The sequence below is a fragment of the Camponotus vicinus genome, unplaced genomic scaffold (genome assembly GCF_025532165.1).
Source record: "Camponotus vicinus isolate PSW18456_S1 unplaced genomic scaffold, iyCamVici1.0 SCAF_14, whole genome shotgun sequence".
NCBI classification, from domain to species: Eukaryota; Metazoa; Arthropoda; class Insecta; order Hymenoptera; family Formicidae; genus Camponotus; species Camponotus vicinus.
Window position 1 is genome coordinate 10,023,886 of NW_028141950.1, and position 23,558 is coordinate 10,047,443.

At 35.4% G+C, this 23,558-nt stretch overlaps 2 long non-coding RNA genes and 1 pseudogene across 2 annotated transcripts; 1 reads left to right on the forward strand and 2 right to left on the reverse strand.

Annotated features, from left to right (window-relative positions):
- LOC145964729 (proto-oncogene tyrosine-protein kinase ROS-like) overlaps positions 1-17,137 on the reverse strand; it is a 29,608-nt pseudogene extending 12,471 nt beyond the window's left edge.
- On the reverse strand, positions 2,895-3,570 carry LOC145964730 (uncharacterized). The gene is made up of 2 exons (XR_014436543.1): positions 3,470-3,570; positions 2,895-3,359 (listed from the first exon to the last, which is right to left on the reverse strand). It is a non-coding gene; the product is annotated as an uncharacterized LOC145964730 (long non-coding RNA).
- LOC145964732 (uncharacterized) lies at positions 5,329-5,951 on the forward strand. Its single transcript, XR_014436544.1, has 2 exons — positions 5,329-5,376; positions 5,487-5,951. It is a non-coding gene; the product is annotated as an uncharacterized LOC145964732 (long non-coding RNA).
- Positions 17,138-23,558: the final 6,421 nt, after the last annotated feature.

Here is a 23,558-nt window from a genome sequence, read left to right on the forward strand (position 1 = left end):
ATGCGATCCGCGACGTGTCGTTGACCGAGGTCGTTGCTTCGCGAGTAAGCAATGTCGTGCTCGCGACAAGCGACGTCCAATGGATTGATGCCTCGATCGCCTCTAGCCAATCGTTTCTCTAATCGAGTTCCCGGGCCGCAAAACTGATAACCGGGAATATGTAATTCGATGGGAAGCGCGTTTATCGCACGATTTAAGAGACCGCTACCTCTTACGATTCTCGCTGACATTCGTAGCAATCTTTTATTAACGGTGGCGGACCGTCGATGTGCGTTCGCTGCCACGGCTGATTGTAATGTCGCATGCACGAACGATATTGTCGAACCTCCGAATCAGCCTTTATATATTCTGGAAGCTTGTCCCACAATCGTCCACGTAATCACCAAAATTTTGTAGTAAAACAATCTTTGGGATATACTGCAGTTGTTCAGCGGTAAGCCGGAAAATGTCTCTTTCATCCGACAGAAGGAGAAACATTTTGATACTGAACGGTTTCGAGTTGAGACACCTCTATAAATAGGTCTCCCCCTCGTGATCATTTGCAAAATTGATTCGAAAGAGAAAACATGCGGTTCGTGCGACAAGCGCGGATAATCAAAGTATCAAATTTCGATGATAGACTAATATCGGAGAAAAAAGTACGCAAGCATGGAAACATGCTACCGACTACTATACGCGGTATCGTTTGCGGCCCTTCAAACTGCGGTAAGACAAACGTGTTGATTAGTTTGATAGAAAGTCCATATGGTGTACGTTTCGAGAACATGTACGTATACTCGAAATCGCTTCAACAACCGAAATATAGATATTTGGAAAATTTACTAGCACCTATAGACGAAATTGGTTATTTTACATTCTCTAATAACAGCGATGTCATTCCACCGAGCGAGGCGCTTCCGAATTCCATATTTATCTTTGATGACGTGGCATGTGACAAGCAAGATACGATAAGAGAATACTTTGCAATGGGTCGACACTCGAGCGTCGACTGTTTCTATCTTTGTCAAACGTACGCCAAGATACCTAAGCATCTTATACGCGATAATGCGAATCTTTTGATTTTATTTAAACAAGACGGCACAAATTTGAAACATGTGTACAACGATCATGTAAATACCGACATGTCTTACGACGATTTCCGCGCATTGTGTCAGAAATGTTGGCAACGCAAATATGGCTTCGTAGTCATTGATAAAGACAGCACGTTGATCAATGGACGATATAGAAGAGGATTTAACGATTTCGCGATACCGTAAAGCGATTAGTCGTCATCGACACATCGATCGAGCATCATGAACGGCGATCATGAAAAGATTGCGATAGAGATTGCAAAAATGAGCGAATCAATTCGCAAAAAATATCGCGCTTTGAAAACTGGTAAAATGGAGGAAGACGTTGCATTGGAAAGACAATTTAAGCCAATTACCGAACCTTTAAAACAGCTTATCGAAAATACTGTGGAATCTGATGCGCCGAAAATTGAACCATTGAGTTTAACGTTTGGAGAGAAGCACGAGGAAAAAATAAAAAGTCGAAGCAAGGAATAAAGCGAGCACGGATAAATATGCCGATAAACGATTCGCCGATATATTCGACACCGAATCGATCAAAACGAAGGAAACAATTTTCTAATATGGCTACTGTTTCTACTCCGATAAAAGTACAACCGCGTCAAACAATGCCATCCCCGTCCGTCGAAAAAATTTATGAGACCACGCCCGATTCGTTTGTAACATCGGTCCGACATGAATTAGAAACGTCCGAAGGTCAGAAAACGTTCCGAGATCATTTTGGTCCACTAGCGCAAAAATATATAGGAGCTATCATGAGTGTTGATAAAAATAAGAGTATGGATTACGTCTACGGTGTTAAATTTACCAGCGAAGGAATGATGCTCGGTGATAAACGTTTCGATGTGGACATGGAAGATAATATAATTATCGATGGAATAAAATATACGGGATCCGAAGGTATCTACGATTTGATTTTTAGAAAATTTCCCAATCATAAAAAATACACTCAAGACGATTTGTATAAATATCAAAGTATATTAAAAGCAACAAATGCGCATAAACGTGACAACAAAGTTAATAATCCTATTAAAAGTAACAAAGGATACAAGTACAAATATATAATTGCACCATTATTCCCCGATAGAAAGGTGGGAAGAGGTATAGACGCGCCGCACACCATGACGCTAAGCGACAACATGATCGATTACGTGCATTGGAACGATCCCAACGAATTGGTAGATCGTTTGCGATTGCTGGACGCCTCGCGTCGAGCCGGCAACAATGCTCACGACAATGAAATCTTGTCAATTATCGAAGAACTTCGCGAGGCTGGCATTATTATAAATTAAACTATGCGTCAACGATACATGTCATTCGGTCAAAGTTCTCGGTACCGAAATGTCGATTAATAAATTTGGATTATCGCTCGGAACGTCGAATAATTTGTACTATCAATGGAATGGATTATTGAGAAATTACGTTCGCGATAACGCTCTCTGCCAGACTACTACCGGCTTTGACGCAAGGTCGCGCAAGATTCAACGTGTAGCGCAACCGGAAACTGATACTGACGCCGTCAACAAACGATACGTGGATAAACTTTTGAGAGATCGACAGGGAGAAATTGAGCAAAAAATTATCACGCTTGAAACACACGTGCAGGCGCTACGAATAATGATGGACGAGATAAAGAATGTGCTGAGATATGCAACATCTGACTCGACACAGTAAACGAGAGATACTAATATCGCAATATTAAAATTATTATAATGAAATAAAGGTCCGTTAGATAAAATCAATAAAAAATTAGTTAAAAGGCTACAAGGACCAACGCAATGGTGGAAATATGCAAAAAATAATAAAACGGTTATTACAATAAAATAACCATATGAAAATGTTTATTTAATTTGAACATGACAAACGCCGCGTTTCAATCCAATTCGGATCCTTTTCAATGTCGACTAACAAAGAGAATAATAAACATTAAGATAAAATTAAAATTAACGGTCATAGGAGAAATGTAAATAAGTTTCGGAACAACGCAAAGTCAAAAAATCGGAAGCAAATATATGTACAATAACGGAAAATTTAAACCGTCAATCACAAAAAAGGAAAGAACGCATCGCATTAACGTATCGCCACAGAAAACCCGAAAGCTCGTACCGCATACCACCAGTATACCGTTAAAAACGAGATGATCCTCTCCAAAAAAACCGGAAGGAAAACCCACATACAGGTCCATGACCATTTCCAAAAGAAAAAACAGTCAAAGATGCATAAATCGATGACCAGTTGGAAACTTGATGGTCCAAATATGTGCGAGTAAAAGCTTAAAAATCTGACACTCTAAAAAAGAAAAACAAGACAGAGCAATAATTTAACAAACAATCCGGAAACTACTTAAGAGAAACATTCATATAAAGCAAGAGTAAAGTTAATATAATAAAATCACATACCGGTCTCTAAATTTGAAAGTGATCTCAAATCAAAAAATCGAACACAAAGGGAGAGCAAGTTGAGCACAACTTAACGTTCCAATCAACAGAGTCGAACTGAGGCACATGGGGATCACATATAGCACAGAACGCGAAACATCAAAAAGAGGGGGGGAAGGGGGAGAGAGAGAGAAGGGAAAGGAAGGAGAGGAACAAAACGTCACAGAAGGAAAGAAGACAGAACGAAGGAAAAATTTCAAATAATTACTGCGAACATTTTTTTATAATGGGCAAATACATCTTATCCAAGAATTCGGTATCGCTCTGAATGTTAAGGCCATGGTTCTGACCAGAGATATGTAACATCTCAGCAATTAGCCTCTTTTTATATCTAGGTTCCTCCTCCAAAATGGAAACATTCTCCCAATCAAACTCATGTCCGTTCAATCTATGAAGAGACACAACTGAGAGAGAACCAGAAGATTTATTAATATCAGAACGATGTTCTTTAATTCTGGTCAGTAACTTCCTTTTAGTTTGCCCCACATATGAAGCATCACAGTCTAAACAACTAATTTTATAAATGACATTCGCGTGGTGGAATTTAGATACCGGATCCTTGTACAGTCTAATAAGGGATTTTAATTTGTTATTGACTGTATATGCCAATCTTCTGTTCGCATAACTCTTGATGTTGGAAACAAAACCTCTTGGAAAAGCGTCTTTCCTTCACAACATGTTAGACAAAAATTTACCTAATCCGAATAGCCATATTGCGAATAGCTTTGAATTGATCAAAAGACTTAACAATGTGTTCTTAGATGATTGGTACGATTTGGTCTCATTGGATGTGGAGAGTCTTTTCACTAATGTTCCATTAGATTTGGTTATTGGAGGAATTGCTAAAAGATGGCATTTAATTAAAAACAACATCAACATTCCTGGAACATTGGAAGTAGGTGGAGTCCATAATAAGATTTAAAGCAATCAAAAATTCTTTATAAGGAATGTTGATGTTGTTTTTAATTAAATGCCATCTTTTAGCAATTCCTCCAATAACCAAATCTAATGGAACATTAGTGAAAAGACTCTCCACATCCAATGAGACCAAATCGTACCAATCATCTAAGAACACATTGTTAAGTCTTTTGATCAATTCAAAGCTATTCGCAATATGGCTATTCGGATTAGGTAAATTTTTGTCTAACATGTTGTGAAGGAAAGACGCTTTTCCAAGAGGTTTTGTTTCCAACATTAAGAGTTATGCGAACAGAAGATTGGCATATACAGTCAATAACAAATTAAAATCCCTTATTAGACTGTACAAGGATCCGGTATCTAAATTCCACCACGCGAATGTCATTTATAAAATTAGTTGTTTAGACTGTGATGCTTCATATGTGGGGCAAACTAAAAGGAAGTTACTGACCAGAATTAAAGAACATCGTTCTGATATTAATAAATCTTCTGGTTCTCTCTCAGTTGTGTCTCTTCATAGATTGAACGGACATGAGTTTGATTGGGAGAATGTTTCCATTTTGGAGGAGGAACCTAGATATAAAAAGAGGCTAATTGCTGAGATGTTACATATCTCTGGTCAGAACCATGGCCTTAACATTCAGAGCGATACCGAATTCTTGGATAAGATGTATTTGCCCATTATAAAAAAATGTTCGCAGTAATTATTTGAAATTTTTCCTTCGTTCTGTCTTCTTTCCTTCTGTGACGTTTTGTTCCTCTCCTTCCTTTCCCTTCTCTCTCTCTCCCCCTTCCCCCCCCCCTCTTTTTGATGTTTCGCGTTCTGTGCTATATGTGATCCCCATGTGCCTCAGTTCGACTCTGTTGATTGGAACGTTAAGTTGTGCTCAACTTGCTCTCCCTTTGTGTTCGATTTTTTGATTTGAGATCACTTTCAAATTTAGAGACCGGTATGTGATTTTATTATATTAACTTTACTCTTGCTTTATATGAATGTTTCTCTTAAGTAGTTTCCGGATTGTTTGTTAAATTATTGCTCTGTCTTGTTTTTCTTTTTTAGAGTGTCAGATTTTTAAGCTTTTACTCGCACATATTTGGACCATCAAGTTTCCAACTGGTCATCGATTTATGCATCTTTGACTGTTTTTTCTTTTGGAAATGGTCATGGACCTGTATGTGGGTTTTCCTTCCGGTTTTTTTGGAGAGGATCATCTCGTTTTTAACGGTATACTGGTGGTATGCGGTACGAGCTTTCGGGTTTTCTGTGGCGATACGTTAATGCGATGCGTTCTTTCCTTTTTTGTGATTGACGGTTTAAATTTTCCGTTATTGTACATATATTTGCTTCCGATTTTTTGACTTTGCGTTGTTCCGAAACTTATTTACATTTCTCCTATGACCGTTAATTTTAATTTTATCTTAATGTTTATTATTCTCTTTGTTAGTCGACATTGAAAAGGATCCGAATTGGATTGAAACGCGGCGTTTGTCATGTTCAAATTAAATAAACATTTTCATATGGTTATTTTATTGTAATAACCGTTTTATTATTTTTTGCATATTTCCACCATTGCGTTGGTCCTTGTAGCCTTTTAACTAATTTTTTATTGATCGCAATATTAATTATGCCTCGATCAAACGTGCGAAAGAAGATAAACACCTCCGAAAAGCGACAACTTGTCGAGGAACTACATGCTCCGGCGAGAAGAAATTTTCCACGAAGACGCGTCATTGTACGCGGATACGACGATCTGTGGCAGGCGGACGTGGTCGACATGCGTTCGTATTCTCGACTCAACAAGGGTCATAAATATATACTCACAGTTATCGATGTGTTGAGCAAGTATGCGTGGGCCGTACCGCTCAAGAGTAAGAGCGGAAACGAAATGTCCGAAACGATCGCAAAGATTATTGGAGACGATAAAAGGTGTCCGAAAAATTTTCAAACCGACAGAGGAAAAGAATTTTACAACGCGAGTGTGCAGAAACTCATGAAGAAACACAACATTAATCATTACTCGACGTATTCCATTATGAAAGCCTCGGTCGCGGAACGATTCAACCGTACTTTGAAAAACAATATGTGGAAAATGTTTACGCTCAACGGAAATTACAAATGGATCGACGAGCTATCTCGACTCGTTGCAGAGTACAATACGCGAAAACATCGCACTATCGGTATGAGACCTGCCGACGTCACTCCAGCGATCGCTGAAAAACTTTTAAATACGGTGTATAGCAACGTAAAAATTGCGGCTCCGACAAAATTTAAAGTAGGCGATTCTGTACGCGTGAGCAAATACAAGACCATCTTTGAAAAAGGTTTCACACCTAATTGGACGACCGAAGTTTTTAAGATTGTCGAGGTGCAGAAAACTAATCCCACGACATTCATACTCGAAGATTCGCGTGGAGATCCCGTCGCTGGAGAATTCTACGAATACGAATTACAACGCGTCGCTAATCCCGACGTATATCTCGTGGAAAAAATTTTGCGGGAAAAGGGTGATGACGTATACGTGAAATGGTTGGGAATGAATAAATCATACAACTCTTGGATACATAAAAATAGTGTATTATAAATATTTATTAAAATAATATACATATAAACTATATAAATAATTTAATATATAAATATTTAATAATATAAAAATACATAAAATGTATTAAATATAAGAATATATACATGGTTATGTACAAAATATACAATTAATAATAAATAAAATATACATTTATTTACAATGGTATTCTATAATGTCCCCACGGTAACGTATCGGTGGTTTCGGGTACGATATACCGCTTATCGTCGTACGGACTCAGAGCAATTTTCGTCTCGCAGATCGTGTATACTTGGTGCAGTTTAGATCGTATACACGACTGCTGACGCGTCATTTCAATTTCTTCTTTCAAACACCGCGTGTAATCGTCAAACGTTATCGTTCTCGCAACAACGTTACTCTTGACACCTTTAACTTTCTTCGTGTCCTTTTTTCCATTCACTCGTAACGCGTACATCTTTGCTCTGAGCCCAACGAATTCGGTCATTATGGTACCGTTGTTTTCGTTCTTCATCAGGCCCGGGACCTTTTTATTTACAAGCGGTATACCGTACGCATTATCCACTGCATAATCGCTCGTGTCGAATCTGATGATATCGCGCTTCATATTCTCATACACATCCGCGCACTCAATGTGATATATGAGACTATCCGTATCGGTATACATTACCTGGCATTTGTCGCGATACATTGGCGTCATATACTCATGATGAAACTCGTACAAACATGTCTTGGATATGTCGAGTATGCACATACCCACGTAAATCGGTTTGTAGAATTTCACCTCGAGTTTACGCAATTCCACAGCGATTAAGTTTTCTGAAAAAACGCTTCTGCTGTGGAAATTTGGTTTCGCAATCATTACCTCTGCGCCGTACCGACCATCCCACTTTGTTAATAATTTAACATCGACACGATTGCGCACATTTTCCATCGTTTTACCAAACACTGCATTGTTCATTAATTTATATAAATTTTTTTCGAAATCATTTTTAGCCAATGTTCTAAAATGTGTATTTAATTCTATGTAATTTCGAAGCCACGGAGATTGTGAAAACTGTAAAATTCGATGTATTTTTGTAACGCGAAGACCGTGACGCGTACACTGCTGCAGGTTGCGGTAGTGTATCACGTAACGCTTCTTATCGTATAGCGTTGCAAGCAGTTTGAATTCCCGCTTGCCAGGTGGTTTGTCGCGTGTCGGGCAAAACGGTAGGTCAGTGTGTGCATCGTGAAGATGTTGCGGGTACTCGAGGTCCACTTCGAGGACATAGCCTGTAGGCGAATCTAGCGCGATGGATGATACGTCAAAATTGGTCACGTCGTCGACCCATCGAAAATCGGCGTAAGGTAACGGTTGACACATTGCCCATCCGTACAAATTATTTACATCAAAGTACATCAAGTACGATGCTGGTTTCGATGGATCGTACGACTCCATGTACTTGTTATTAGCGCGAGCATATCTAACATTGACTCAGACCACCGCGTATACCACGTTCGATGAACATAACCATGTCGATGTCAGTAAGCAACTCGAACGTAATTTTCGTATGCTTTAACATGGCGTCCCACGTGTATCCGGGGAGAGTATAGTAATACGCGGGGTCGAGTCCGTAACTTTCGATACATTTATCTCGAAAGTTTTCGAAAATGTCGGCTAATAACAAGACATCAATTTTAAGATATAAATCGCTATATTCGCCTAGCGTCCGAATGGAGAATCGCGTCCAGATGTTCTCGGCGTGCGCGTAATCGCTCTCGGATACAGTGTCACCGGTCAAGGAACTGTAAAATGATTCGCGCGGTGGTAAACACGTATCTTGCAACCTATCTACCGAGTCGATGTATTCATACGGAAATACACCTTTCCGCGTTAACAAATTGAAATTTTCTGTTGATAAATTTTGATATTCTGATTTTAAAATTTTGAGTTTGTCTTTATCCAAAAACGATGCCAATTTGTCGAGACTCGATGCGAGAAATTTGAATGAATCGATGAAACGTAATTTTACATGATTTTTTGATTCTTCATCCATACAAACATCTTTTGTGAATGAAATATATTTCTCTTTTGTTATCGGAAGTAACTCGATTTTCCCTTCGAACGATGTGGCTATTTCCTCGATAATAAAGTGTGAATCATAACCTGATAAATTATGAAAAACTATGGGAATACAAAAAGATTCTTTATAATTTAAATTGCAATTTGAGTGTGCTGGACCTCTGTATCGCCCGGTCAGATGGCAATGATCGCGAACGCGTGTATCGTCTTCCACGAACGGTTTTTCGCATATATGACATTGAGTGGCGCTATGGAATTTTTCCCACTCTTCGGACGTCAAATTTACCATGGGGACATTTGTTTTTAAAATATTTTTTACACGTAACGCTAAATTTTTGAGGTCTTCGGCGAACCAAGCTATACAATCGGCGCTACGACGCGAATGATATGCCGATAAAGATTCGTCATACGAACAATGTACATAGTAAGCTATACTAAATACTTGGTGATGTTGATATGCGTTTTTCTCTTCATCCATCTTGGCCAAAACGCATTCCAGGTCGGCGTAGACCACAAATGGAAGCCGCTCCTTCCGATTAAAGTTATTGAACTCGAGCCACTTGTCCTTATCGCTCGGCAATCGGACAGCGCAATCTTTCCACAATCGACCGTATGCGACTGCAACTTGGCGTCCGAATCAAAGTAATGTAAGCATCTGTAAAAGAAAAATTTTTTAAAGATTTATATACAATTTGCTACATAACTTATAATTATTCAAATAATATAAATTAAACTTACCGGTCGCAGATATATTTCTTGTGCTCCTTTTTGCTCAATTGTGAGCTCACGAGCCGGGATAAATTCTTAATCCAAGTGAAATGTCCGACGCTGTTGTCGTCTTCAATGTACAGCAAGTTGATATGCTTATCCCGCTTCTGCTCCGTAAGACGCATCGGGACAATGCTGTTCTTGTCTTCGATGCTGTACACATTTATAGAAATGTCATTGGCAAGTTCAAAATTTTTTATTTGGTTCACAGTCACTGGAAACTCAATGTTCTGGAGATTCAGCACTGTCGTGTAATGTGGGTACGATGATTCCCGTTCCGCCTTTCTTTCGGCGGGGTATAGTGCGGCGACCACTGCCCACGCGAAACATGCATTGTCCTTTGATTGTACATTAATCACCGCTCTTTTCAACATAATCTCCCGCGGTAACTTAATGTGACATCCCGCACGCATAGGATTATACTTATTTATATTTACAGTTAAATTTAATATTCGCGACAAAGCCCACCCGCTGTCGCGTTCCTGAAACTCTTCCAGAGACGCTAGGGTGGGTTCGATACGCGCCGTTCGTACCACTCGCGTAAATCGGATGTGCGAAAGAGTTCATAGTTTTTCGTGTTTATACTTTTATTGGCGCGTTTATCCCCAGCCACAAATTCACCGTTAAATATTGTGTTCACTTTCACATTATAATGTTTTTTCATAACATCCTTCACATGTTCCAACACAATGTCTTTGGCATCATCGAGAAACTGGCGCGGTTCGATGTGATTATAATTTATCACTGCACCAGTCAATATACGACTCTCGAACGCCGCATCAATCTCGCGCCACGCAAGTCCATTTTGACGCGTGCTACATCCGGCACCCGTGTGTACGAAACGTCCACGTACCGAATTTTTCAACCCTTCGAGGCGCGCGATCCGAGCAATCAGCGATTGTCGATATCCGATCGATAATCGCGGTCGCTTGATGCAACTTTGCTCTTCCAACGACTCGATATACGTATCACATCGTTGCTCCCACACAATGTAATCTTCCAATGAATTCACCAAAGTGGATTGCTCTCGCAAACTTTGTTCCTCCATATTGTATCAGACTTGCGAAATGCGCTTCCCAATGATAGTTCCGGATGTACTTTAGCTACTGGCGGGGTGTGCCTCTTTATCATGATTTATATACTGTCTCGTGCATATCATTGAACATTCTAGAATGATTTCATCTTAAAAATTCCCTGGAGTAGCGTCTGCAATTTAACCTTGATAATTTCGCGTTTTGTCACATACATTTGAAAAATCTAACGTGGTTGCATCGGGAGCAGTCGTAAATCGGCGCTTGATTTTAGCACATTCAGCTAAATCTTTGTCTAGGGGTGATGTGCGTTTTAACCTTGACGGTTAATCTTTGTTCTGATGTGTAATTTAACCTTGATAATTTCGCGTTTTGTCACGTACATTAGAAAAATCTGACGTGTTTGCATCAGGAGTAGCCGTACATCGGCGCTCGATTTTAGCGCATTCAGCTAAATCTTTGTTCCGATGTGCATCTTAACCTTGAAAATTTCGCGTTTTGTCACGTACATTTGAAAAATCTGACGTGATTGCATCAGGAGCAGCCGTACATCAGCGCTCGATTTTAGCGAATTCAGCTAAATCTTTGTTCTGGGGATGATGATGTCATCGCAGCCGTACATCGGCGCGACAAAATTTTAGAGGAAATTAAAATGTCGTGTCAGCAATAATCCCCTCTACATTGCAATTTGCGATACTATTTGAATTGATATTAATTCTAATACGATCAGTATTGCATCAATCGCGCGTGTGAAAGGTTCACTGAAGAAATCAACATGAATTTTTACGTTCCGATTCGAAACGGTGAAACTCCACCGTGTAAGAAGCAAAAATGCGACACGTAAGTTTCGATCGTTTAAAAATTTTATTTATTAATTTTTTTAAATATTGATCTAATTATTTATATTTTTATAGCATTCAACCTAGTCGTGCGACTCACATACTTGGAAGAAGATATGCTTTAACCCCAACGTCGTACAAGTATTTGGACATTGGAATAAGCGTTGGAGCTGTGTCGTACGTGGAACTGATTCTCGGCGATAATCGAGGCAATCAAATAGTGTTGCCTTTCTCAACGTGGAATTTGTTGATGCAGAAGCAAGCAGACGTTGAACAATTTCTACAATCGACTGCTCTCCCATTAAGGATTGGAGATTTATCGATCGAAATGTATCAATCGAAAATTGTAAAACTCGCATTATGCGAAAATTCTTTGTACATGAAACCACAAACATTATTACATTTATTTAATTTTGAAAATTGTATCGATCATATGCATAATTGGTTATGCGAGAATACGTATCTCGTGAATGAAAAATTTAAACAATTTGAAACTGTTTTACGACGTAACAATATTACTACTGTATGCGATGCTGTAAAAACGATACGCGATAGTGATGTCTTTAACAGCGAATCATTAATCGATTGCGAATTACTAACATGTGCTGTAAATGATATTTTTTACGATGCTTGCAATAAATAATTATTTTTATTTCATCTATGATTTTAATTCTTTCCTTCCATACGAATAAGAATAGTTATACTTTTCTCAACACGCTCCGCTAAAGATGTAGAGAAATGCTGAGGTAGATGAGACGTGATGCCCTAGTTGGAATGAGACAAAAGATATTAAAAGATATATAATGAAGAGGAGTCTGCGACATTAGAATATTATTTCTTTCGTTGTTCTGTGCTTGTCACAAAGTTGTGGAGAGTGTGTGAGGAAGAAAAGTGAAGAAGAGACAAAATTATGTGTATTCCTAAACCATACAAACCGAGGTCCGATCCACGCTTTCACTCCGATCTCCCGAGAATACACATTGCAAAATGTTTCTGGACCGAGTCCTACCGACGTCGAAACAGACACTACTGCAAGGATTGTCGGTACGGATTTTATCGAAATTATGCATTAAAACATAATTATTTCCACGGGTTCTTCGAGGGACCGTTTACACCGTTTAGGTGCTGTCACTGCGGCACGGAGGTAACGGTGATAAGATCTGTCCTAGACTGCAAGGATTGTTACCAGGAATATTGTCATACGTTCCGTACCCTCAAGAGACAAGGATATGATGTAGATAATATGTCCATCATAGTATATAATACTGACCGAATGGAAATATGGAAGATACATTTTTTACCATCTGAACCTCCTAGTATAGAAGAGCAACGAGAGGAGTTGCTGGAACCTTATTATATGCTGCCTACTCAGAGCGAAAATTCGGCGACGCGTAACGAACTCTTCTTTCAAGAAACATAATTTGTAAGTAATTTTCAATTTATAATATATCAAAAGTTCTAAAATAAATTATTAAAAACTATTCAAATGTCTTTTTCTGTTCCAGGAGCGGCTCCACTCAGACCGGCACATCGACTCCTTAGCATTCTAGGAGCGGCCTCCTCCTTAGCCCGGCGTACTCCCCCCAAATATATTATTCTTATTATTTTATATTATATATTTTTATTATATTTTTTAAATTTTATATTTTATATTTTATATTTTATATTATTATATATTAAGCGTACACACACACACACACACACACACACACACACACACACACACACCCACACACACACACACACACACACACACACAAAATTGTATAGTACACGCACACATTTAAATAAATTTTATATTTTAATTTAAAAAAGAAAATGTATTTATTTACGCGCCTCTCCTTGCGTTCCCATCCTTTGCGTCTCTCTTGCGCTAGTTGTAAGAATTTATCGTTCTCTCTCTCTCTCTTTCGTACGCGCTATCGTTCTAACAATAAGTCTCGCGTTAGTTGTAAGTCTCGCGATATCTTCGTTCTCGCTCGCACGCGTTATCTTAGCTATTATCGTTCTCTCTCGCATACGTTGTTCTCGCGATATTATAGTTCTCTTTCGTATGCGTTCTCTTCGCGCTATTATCGTTCTCTCTCATTCACAAGCTCGTCGCTATCACTCACTTACCTTTGCGTCGTCCTTCTCCCACCTATGCAGCATCTTACAATGCGTCGTCCTTGTTCCACGTTGACGTCATCCTTGTCGTATGTTGATGTCGTCCTTGTCACACTTGATGCCATCCTTGTCGCACTATCCTCTTCACACACTTTACGCTATCCTTTTCAAACCAGTGCACCGTCCTTCTCACACGTGGACACATCGCGGGCCCGCTGCGGATCCCCCCCCTTCCCGCGCGGACCCCCTCGTCCATCGGTCGCGCCGCGGATCCCCCCTACCCGCGCGGACCCCCTCGTCCATCGCTCGCGCCGCGGATCCCCCCTTCCCGCGCGGAACCCATCGTCCATCGCTCGCGCCGCGGATCCCCCCTTCCCGCGCGGACCCCATCGTCCATCGCTCGCGCCGCGGATCCCCCCTTCCCCGCGCGGACCCCCTCGTCCACCGGTCGCGCCACGGACCTCCCCCTACCCGCACGTGACGTCATCATCCCCCGCACGTGACGTCATCATCCCCCGCACATGACGTCATCATCATCCCCGCACGTGACGTCATCATCCCCCGCACGTGACGTCATCATCCCCCGCACGTGACGTCGTCATCATCCCCCGCACGTGACGTCATCCCCCACGACGTCCCCCCCCCGCGTGACGTCATCCCCCCGCGTGATGCCCCCCCGCCGGTTCCCCCTCGCCCCTCACCCCCCCTCGGAGCCCCTGGGTTAGAACCGGCCTAGACTTACTACTGTTAGTGTTAAAAATAATTTATGATAATTAGAACTATTTTTTTTATCAGTATACGTACTCTGACGTTAAGAAATTAGTAATGTTTAAATCCACGTCCCATATTTGTATACCTCGAATCGATGTGAGTAATAATTTGGGTATTGGATTTTCATGTGTAGTCGACACATTGATTAAATCCGTGTAAGGACCGGCAACAATTTTAGTATGCGCACGTACTCGAAAATAATATGTCGTGTTAAATGTTAGATTGTGAACCATGTGCTCCAATTCTGTAGTTGTGATATTTTTATCCTCGCAGATTTGAATTTTTTTTAAGTCCTCGATGAAAAAACACTGCACCGTGTACCCTTGTATTATTTCATCGGTAAAGTTAGGTTGGTTCCATCTATAAAAGAATAACATTTCAGTCTTTTTACATTTAGTAAAATTATAACAGAATTAACATTTTGATATATTTATGTCGTTGAATTTAAGAGAAGAGAGAAAAATGAAAGAATACAAACTGAGAATTTAGATTCTTTACCTCAATGTCACAAAAATGTCGTTTACTTTTTCAGTGAATTGACTGTCGAATTGTACAAATGCTCTGAGAGATGTTGGCTTGTTCAAACTGCTTTCTAGAGATTTTAAGATCGTACATATTAACATAATTATATATAAGATTAAGTGGATTATCTCAGTAAATCAGAAAGAACAATTTAATGTGAAAATAAAAGAAAAAGAAAAAATAAATGTAAACTACAAAATATGGAAATTAGCACAGTATTGATCTTTAAAAAAATAATATAAGAATTTTTTGCGTCATTTAAGATTTAGAAAAGTAATCGTTAATCCATGGCAAAAACGAATAAATAACTTTTAATAAGATGACAAGTATTTTTCGATAAATTCCTATAGCTTAAGAAATCAGAAGTACAATATTTGCGATTGCTTCAAAACAAAGTAGCAAATTAATAAAATTGACTTTATCTTAAATCATGAAAATTTTTATGTACAATGTTATGTTTATATTATGCTTTTCTATTTCTTTTTGGATGGAATAGAATTTATATTCTTCTCACTACTGGAAGATATTTTTAGATTTGATTTCCACTCTCTCTTGAATTTAAATTATATTTACACTTTTTCGTCATAGATTTTTTATTAATGTTTTATGCATTTTTTTGCAACTTACCGATTGTTTCTAGGATGATAGAAATATTTTCGAGTGTAACTTCATCGACTTCTCGCTTATTTCTCACAGTATTATCAGAATAACTCCGGTCAGATTTGAAATTTAGTATATGATGATCACTTTTCTCAGACATTGAAATATCCTTCATAAAATATAACATACGAAAAGAATTAAGTGAATATCGTTGAAGTGGTTGTTTCTGCTGCTTATAATGATAAATTATATAAATTATAAAATTAAGCGAAAAATTGCTATTCGTTTTTTGTTTTCTTAATAATACCAGTTTGATATATACCATTCCTAAATGATATATATTAAATGTGATGTAGTTTTATTAATATCGTAAAATCTATTTTTTATTTATTTTTTTTAAGGCATCTTGTATATCAAACATAACTCATATCAAAAAGAAAATCAATGAATAATCAATGTATAAACCGATAATGCCTCGATAAGAATATGTGCATATAATCGTATGTAAATGGATATATGTACAATGAAAATTAATATAAATTCTAGCGATTGTTATTGAATGTATTGTCGATCGAAATATTAACGTTAATAGTTACAATTTGAAGAACATTTAATGAATATCTTTTTTATTAAACAGATTTTCAATTTCCATATTTAGTATAATATAATTACCCTTAACATAAAGAAGTGAGGCTAACTTTCTAAATTAATTTCTTAAAATAAAATCTACAGTAGTATAAATCTTACTATATATCAATAAATATTTTAAATATCATAAATAGAAAGATAAAGAAATTTTAGAAATTGAATAAAAATGACACAAAAATCTATTGAAGTATCACCGTATGTATATATTAATGTAGCAGATAGTAGACAGCAATTACAATAATTTTAAAAATTGTTATTTTTAGAAATAATAATTATATATATATATATACTTATATATATATATATATATATATATATATATATATATAGAGAGAGAGAGAGAGAGAGAGAGAGAGAGAAAATAATACAGTCAAATTTTAAAATACCGTTTTAATTAAATTTAATATACTAAATAACATCCATTTGTAAACAAAATTCCGAAACTTTATCCATCTTTTTTTTACAACATCGTACATACTTTTTTCTTTTATATTGAATTGTTTTATTTTATCTTATCTTATTATATAGATAGAATATATAATTTACTATCATTCATTTTCAGTTACACTACTAACTGCAATAACATTCAATTTGTTCTTTAATCAAGCGAAAAATATCTCTTACCTGCGTGATATTTAAATTCGGACACATGGCAACACTTTCTTTCTGGAGGCTGTTTGAAGTGTTGTAATCTGTCGACATAAACGTGATAGTTGCCTTTGTCAGTACTAAACTTTTCAATAATACACATAAAATTGTTCCAAACATAATTTGCATTTTTCGTAAACGTTTGTAATCAATCGGTTTCCATTTAATCCTCAATTAATTGTTTTTCTCACTCTACTAATTCTGATGTGTTAATCGAATTGATATTAATTCACATATATACATATATTTTCTAGCATGCACTTGGAGTGGGGAAAACGACACCAAGATCCGGACTCTGGTCATGACGTCTTATTAGCTGCATTCCGTTGTAATTTATTTTTCTCTACGGAAATACTTGGCGTTGTTCCAAAAGGAATTAAAATCTTTAAAAATTGTTTGACAAAAAGGTTATATATGTATAAAACAAAAATAGTTCTATAAATAAAAATAATTATATGTATATATAATTGTTTAATTTGAATTTTATATATTAAACTTTTTATATTAATTTATTTCTGAGTATCTTCTCTTTGGTATAAGAAAAACATTTATTATATAAAAAAGTATTCTGATTATAAGAAAAGTAATAATGGACTTAAAAAAAGTGATTTACACGTTTTCTGTACATTCACATAATGCATTTTGAATCAAGCGATACGTAACACGGCAGCGTTTTTACACTAATATAAATAAGTATACAATAAATGTACAATAGCACGTAAATAACTAAAGTAAATAAAATAATTAATTCTACGAGCTATTATTATCGTTATTTGTACTGAATAATCTTATATAATAAATACAATGATAAACGCAATATACGGTCCGGATGATAACAAATCAAGTAATAAGAAAGAAAGGCTGAAAGACCGTGGCACAAAATGTTAAAGTGTAAAAAATAATAAAGACTCTAAGTAAGAGACATACTATATTAATAATCAGTTAAAAATAAAATTACATACGTACGTTTCGATCTTTTCAAGATCCTTTTCAATGTTCAAGAAGTCGTTAGAAAATAAACAAAACATTAAAAATTTCAAAATCATAATAACGATAACGGAGCTCGATTAAAACAAAGACAGGCGCGATGGGACAACAAATAGACATTGTGTACAGTAATAACGGACGCAGCTTTTTTTAAAAACGCTAACAATTGATGTAACGAATGAAAGCGCATAGACAGTTAATAAATTAAACGGTTAATAATGTCTTGCTACTAGCCACATTTTCCGAAAAAAGCTAACACACCCATTATTCGGGACGGTATAATAAATTCGCATACGTGAAATAATTCTTCGCAAAATATATTGTGTGACGATCCCTCGATGAAAAAGGCTCAAAATTTTCCAAATAGGTCATGGAGTCGTGAGAATAAAAATGAGCTTGCTCAAGATTTTTTTAAATAACAACCAGAAGTCTCTCCAGGTAGAAAGTCCACAAAGGAATCGGTAGAGACAAATCAAATCGCTTAACCGATGAGCGAGATGGAAGCCTATGTAAAAAAATTCAAATGAAAGAACGCAATATATCAAGAAACAATGAAGTCAAGTATAACAGCAATCACAAAAAGCCGTTAATGATTAACAATAATTAGTCATAACAGCAATTAAATATTAAGTAAGCAGAATGGAAAAACTGTTTAGTTCGAAATTAAGAGTCTGCGTTAAATACCTACAAAGATGGAAGACAGATAAAGGATATATAATAACTTATATAACTTTATAATTAATATAATATAATATATTATAACAACTTATAGTATTAATTTCTTTATTATTTAAATTATACTACTGTAATTTTATATATGACAACCTTTATAATATGCACTAGTGTACATTATTGCATAAAACTAAATTTTCTCTTTTTCTCGCTATAAAATCAATTGCTTTATTTCCAAAAAATTAAAACAAACACGTTAATCACATTTTGTTAAATAATATTGAAAATAATTATGTGATATTAACCGGTCTCCTCTTGTGACTCATTCAGTCCATTCATATATAAAATGATATATAACATTTTTATTTCCAAAAATGTTTTTGTATTATTAAAAAGACATTCTGCATAAGAATATTTTTAATAATTTAAACAAGTGTTTATATAATGTTTACTTTAAATTAATGCACAATAATATATATATTTTCAAATATTTATAAATTTATAAAAACTTATTCTTATTTATAAAAACTTATTCTCTTTAAAAATAATATAAGTACGTAAAAATTTATATATATAATTTGAAATAGAAAAAAGCTCCAAAACATAATGTAAAAGACTTGAAAGAAAATTACAATTGTATGTGTTAATATTTATGAATTTACAGAATAGTTGATACTAGTTAATACATTAAAGCGCAAATCTTATATAAGATACAAAAATATGCATGTCGAATGTTTAATGAAATATCGTAAAGAACAAACATTCCAATATTAATATCTGTTTACAATTTATTCCTCTCAATAATTAATTTATTTATATCAGCTTGATAATATCTACTGGATTCAATAAATCATCTTTTCAATGTCACTTCTTAGAAATATAATATTTTCGAGAAAAAATTTGAAGTTTGATCTAATTTTCGCTGTATTGCAACAACAGAGTATTAAAATCAATGGATAGTTAATTCTTTAACTACCATCAATTGTTGTCATCAATAGATGGCGAAACATTTTATGAAACACAGCTGTCGTCAATAATTACTTCATGATGTGCTGTGATGCCGAGATCGCCTATTTCAATTTCAATTTTAATGATTCTGTTTATGTGATGTTATCTCGGGTCTGCAATTATTTATTTTATTGATTCAATAATTCATTTCATTTATTTATATTACGAATCTCTCTCTCTCTCTCTCTCTCCCTCATTCTAAATTATCTAAATTATTTAAATTTTTAAATTTTTAAATATTAGTATAACATATAAAATATTCTGGATTTTATTTTAACATACTTAAAATATAAAAATCTATAAAAAGTTCTCGTATTAATTAATACTTTTATATAGATAGTAATATTTTATAAACTGCTTCACAATAATATATTATTTAGATATTTTATGCATAAAGCTCCATGATGAATTATTTAATAAATAATCAATTTTAATCAATAAATTAAAATACTTCTATAATTTAATATTCCGCGTTAGTGTATATTTTATAATATATAAAATATTTCGGCAACGAATTATCGATAATATAATGTTCGACTTTGGCAATATAAAATGTAAACAGTAGCGCGCTATGTTAGGGCTTTGTCATCATTCGCACGGTGACACTCGAGTAATAAAGTAGTGGTGCGAAACGCCTCGTATATTGTAATTTAAACATGACTACGATTAGTATCGAAACATAATTTGGTATAATTATTAATAATTAAAAATTAATTAACTTTTGATAAACGACATGAAACTGTTCCGCAACGATAAATCTTTATCAAATCGCAATCATTCATTACTGCGAATAAAAATTGAAACAGGCGATACATACAAGAGGATAAGAGAATTAATTATGTTATGATCTTTCGATCATTGATGCTTATTATAATAATATTTCTTTAAAAAAATATTATAATTAAATATATTTTGACCAATGTTTTAAATTTTCTTAATCGGCAATCCTTATTAATTAAACAATAGACCGCGCAGAACGTATGTCCAGTACGGAATGTGCATGGGCGCGCGGTTTCGAGCTTCGTGCTCAAGTCGGCTTAGTGATGGACACGCTCTACTTCATCAAGTGATTCGGGCCGAATCGGTTAGAACTCGATCGATTGCTCGGAATGGTCGTCAATGGGTCTTTTAAAATGCAAAATTAAATATTATAGAATTTGACTTCGGAAAAGCGCGGTAAAACAATCGAATAAATTCAAATAATTAGCTCCGTGATGAATTGTTTAATAAATAATCAATTTTAATCAATAAATTAAAATACTTCTATAATTTAATATTCCGCTCGTGTATATTTTATAGTATATAAAATATTTCGGGAACGAATTATCAATAATATTATGTTCGACTTTGACGACGTAAACAATAGCGTGCTATTGTTTGTATGTTATGGTATTGCTATCATTTGCTCGATGATGTTCGAGCAGTAAAGTTTAGATATATTCCGATATCTGTGGGCGTAAAGTAATATTGTCTATCTAGGGGTAGTTTAAGTTTATTTATATTGCGATATTTTGCAATATTTTGCAATATTTTGCGATATTTATGGGCGCAGTGTAATATTAATTATCTACGGGTAGTATAGATTTAATTACAATGCGATATTTTGATATTTTGCGATATCTTGGGGCGCAGAGTATTATTCTGTATCTAGGGGTAATTTAGGTTTATTTACATTGCGATATTTTGCGATATTTTGTGGCGCAGTTTAATATTCTCTAAAGAAAATATCTGAAATAATGATGCGAAATGCTTCGTATGTTAATTAATTGTATAATAAATAATCGTTTAATTAATCTATAAATTGGAAAACTTCTACAATTTTTTTTTTTTTTTTTTTTTAATATTTTCATATATACGTATATGTTACAGTACGTAAAATATTTTGGCAATGAATTATCAATAACACGGTGTTCGACTTTGGCAATATAAACAATAGCGCGATATTGTTTATATGTTACGGCTTCGTTATCATTCGCACGGTGACACTCGAGCAATAAAGTAATGGTTCGAAACGCTTCACATATTGTCGAATATTTTTTCTAAATACGATTGAAATTCGATTAGTATCGAAACATAATTTGATATAATTATTAATAATTATAAATTAATTAACTTATGATAAAGGACATGAAACTGTATCGCAACGATATATCTTTATCGAATCGCAATCATTAATTACTGTGAATAAAAATTGAAACAGGGGATATAAAAAAGGGGATAAAAGGATTAATTTTGTTATGATCTTTCGATTATTGATGCTTATTATAATAATTTACTTAACGATACATATTGGAATTAAATAAATTTCGACAAATGCTTTAAATTTTTTTAATCGGCAGTCACTCATAGAATATTTCAACGATGAATTATAAGTATATTATAAGTCGACCTTGGCGATATAAATAGTACTGTAGTAATGTTTTTGACTTACGGTCATTCGCACAGGAACCTTGAGCAGTAAAGTAGTGGTATGAGACGTTTCATATATTTTCAAATTCTTTCCTTTCATAGTCGACCTTGCGATATAAACAGTACCGCGGTAATGTTTCTGACTTACGATCATTCGCGCAGTGGCTCTTGAACAATGAAATAGTGATGTGAGACGTTTCATATATTATCAAATTCTTTCTCTAAACACAATTGCATGTGCAACGAGGAACTTTTCGTGAATGACTGTAAGGGCAATGAGGAATTCAAATAAGTGCAACGAAGATTGAAGTGCCATGAGGAAAAAGCGAAGAAAGCAAAAGAAAAAAGAAGGTTTTGGAAATGGATGGATCAATAAGATACGATGTAAGTCATTAATATAAATTATTTATCACATACATTATTTATTATATTATTACGTCCCTGCGTCCCGTCCCCGTGGATGTATTCGCTACCCGTTGAATTCTTTCGGCGGGAACTACGTCGGACGGAAGAAGATTGTTTCTGCGCGCGTTGTCAAGATGTTATAAACAACGACTGTCAGAGAGTCTGTCAGAGACACGGTCTTACATACAGGTCTGGAAACTCCGGTGGTGGGGGAGGTCTCACTTAGTGTGTCCGTTTTTCGGGAGTTCACAGTTTGCCTGCTAGGTTTGCTGCGATCTAGAAGTCGCATTTAGACGTATGTTAGAGAGAGAACGACTACTGCTGTCTATCTCTGTCTCTCTCGCTCGTATTGCGACTTCTAGTCGAAAAACGAACACACTAAGTGAGACCTCCTCCACCACTAAAAAAGGCCTGAGTTTCCAAACCTGTATGTAAGACCGTGGTCAGAGAGAATCTAATATATATAATACATATATATAAAAAATATTCCGTTTTATTTTAAAATAATTAAAGCATTTAAAGTTTTTTATTAATTAATGTTTTCAGATACTTGTTATATTTTACAAAATATTTCATATTATTATATTTATTTAAATATTTCATACGTAAAAAAATAGAAACTTTTTTATTTATTATATTTTTAAAAGTTTATATCTAAGAAATATAAATTATTTTGTAATTAGGCAATTTATAATATTAAAATATATCTATTTAAAAGTAAAAATTAATTGCGCGCAATAATTAGTTTTAAAATCAATTATTTTGAACATAGCTTTACATAGATTTTCCATCTTTTATATTTTTATTTATTGTTTATATTTGCGAATTTAAATTTATAGAGTATATTGCAAAATAAATTTCACAAATTATATATTATATTATATATAAAATTATATATAATATAACCCTCCCATTGGGTACACCTTGTCGGGGTGGGAGGACTTAGTACTTGGATGGTGCCTTGAGGTTTATCATAAATTTTTCTATTTAGGATAAATCTTAAGGAGCCTGAAGGGGAAGCTAAGTACCCTTTCGCGTCGGTGTCGCGGACGGCAACGTTTCGTCATCGCGTTTTCGCGTTGTAGCATTCTCGCG